The following is a 2,028-nucleotide window of genomic DNA, read 5'->3' as shown; positions in this document are numbered from 1 at the left end:
AATTACATCCTCGTTCAGTTTCATCAACAATTCTACTCGTATGCACCCGTATTCGTACTCGTACAATACACAGCTTTTAGATGTATGTACTATTGGTATATACACTCCAATGATCAGCTCTTAGCAGCCCATGTGAGTCACCTAACACATGTGGGAACCATCATTTGGCAACTAGCATGAAATATCTCATAAAATTACAAAAATATTAGTAATCATTCATGACTTATTTACATGAAAACAAAATTACATATCCTTTATATCTAATCCATACACCAACGACCAAAAACACCTACAAACACTTTCATTCTTCAATTTTCTTCATCTAATTGATCTCTCTCAAGTTCTATCTTCAAGTTCTAAGTGTTCTTCATAAATTCCAAAAGTTCTAGTTTCATAAAATCAAGAATACTTTCAAGTTTGCTAGCTCACTTCCAATCTTGTAAGGTGATCATCCAACCTCAAGAAATCTTTGTTTCTTACAGTAGGTTATCATTCTAATACAAGGTAATAATCATATTCAAACTTTGGTTCAATTTCTATAACTATAACAATCTTATTTCAAGTGATGATCTTACTTGAACTTGTTTTCGTGTCATGATTCTGCTTCAAGAACTTCGAGCCATCCAAGGATCCATTGAAGCTAGATCCATTTTTCTATTTTCCAGTAGGTTTATCCAAGGAACTTAAGGTAGTAATGATGTTCATAACATCATTCGATTCATACATATAAAGCTATCTTATTCGAAGGTTTAAACTTATAATCACTAGAACATAGTTTAGTTAATTCTAAACTTGTTCGCAAACAAAAGTTAATCCTTCTAACTTTACTTTTAAAATCAACTAACCACATGTTCTATATCTATATGATATGCTAACTTAATGATTTAAAACCTGGAAACACGAAAAACACCATAAAACCAGATTTACGCCGTCGTAGTAACACCGCGGGCTGTTTTGGGTTAGTTAATTAAAAACTATGATAAACTTTGATTTTAAAGTTGTTATTCTGAGAAAATGATTTTTATTATGAACATGAAACTATATCCAAAAATTATGATTAAACTCAAAGTGGAAGTATGTTTTCTAAAATGGTCATCTAGACGTCGTTCTTTCGACTGAAATGACTACCTTTACAAAAACGACTTGTAACTTATTTTTCCGACTATAAACCTATACTTTTCTGTTTAGATTCATAAAATAGAGTTCAATATGAAACCATAGCAATTTGATTCACTCAAAACGGATTTAAAATGAAGAAGTTATGGGTAAAACAAGATTGGATAATTTTTCTCATTTTAGCTACGTGAAAATTGGTAACAAATCTATTCCAACCATAACTTAATCAACTTGTATTGTATATTATGTAATCTTGAGATACCATAGACACGTATACAATGTTTCGACCTATCATGTCGACACATCTATATATATTTCGGAACAACCATGGACACTCTATATGTGAATGTTGGAGTTAGCTATACAGGGTTGAGGTTGATTCCAAAATATATATAGTTTGAGTTGTGATCAATACTGAGATACGTATACACTGGGTCGTGGATTGATTCAAGATAATATTTATCGATTTATTTCTGTACATCTAACTGTGGACAACTAGTTGTAGGTAACTAACGAGGACAGCTGACTTAATAAACTTAAAACATCAAAATATATTAAAAGTGTTGTAAATATATTTTGAACATACTTTGATATATATGTATATATTGTTATAGGTTCGTGAATCAACCAGTGGCCAAGTCTTACTTCCCGACGTAGTAAAAATCTGTGAAAGTGAGTTATAGTCCCACTTTTAAAATCTAATATTTTTGGGATGAGAATACATGCAGGTTTTATAAATGATTTACAAAATAGACACAAGTACATGAAACTACATTCTATGGTTGAATTATCGAAATCGAATATGCCCCTTTTTATTAAGTCTGGTAATCTAAGAATTAGGGAACAGACACCCTAATTGACGCGAATCCTAAAGATAGATCTATTGGGCCTAACAAACCCCATCCAAAGTAC

Source organism: Rutidosis leptorrhynchoides, chromosome 11 (genome assembly GCF_046630445.1).
Source record: "Rutidosis leptorrhynchoides isolate AG116_Rl617_1_P2 chromosome 11, CSIRO_AGI_Rlap_v1, whole genome shotgun sequence".
NCBI classification, from domain to species: domain Eukaryota; kingdom Viridiplantae; phylum Streptophyta; class Magnoliopsida; order Asterales; family Asteraceae; genus Rutidosis; species Rutidosis leptorrhynchoides.
The sequence above is the reverse complement of the archived record's forward strand: the minus strand, read 5'-3'. Positions refer to the sequence as shown.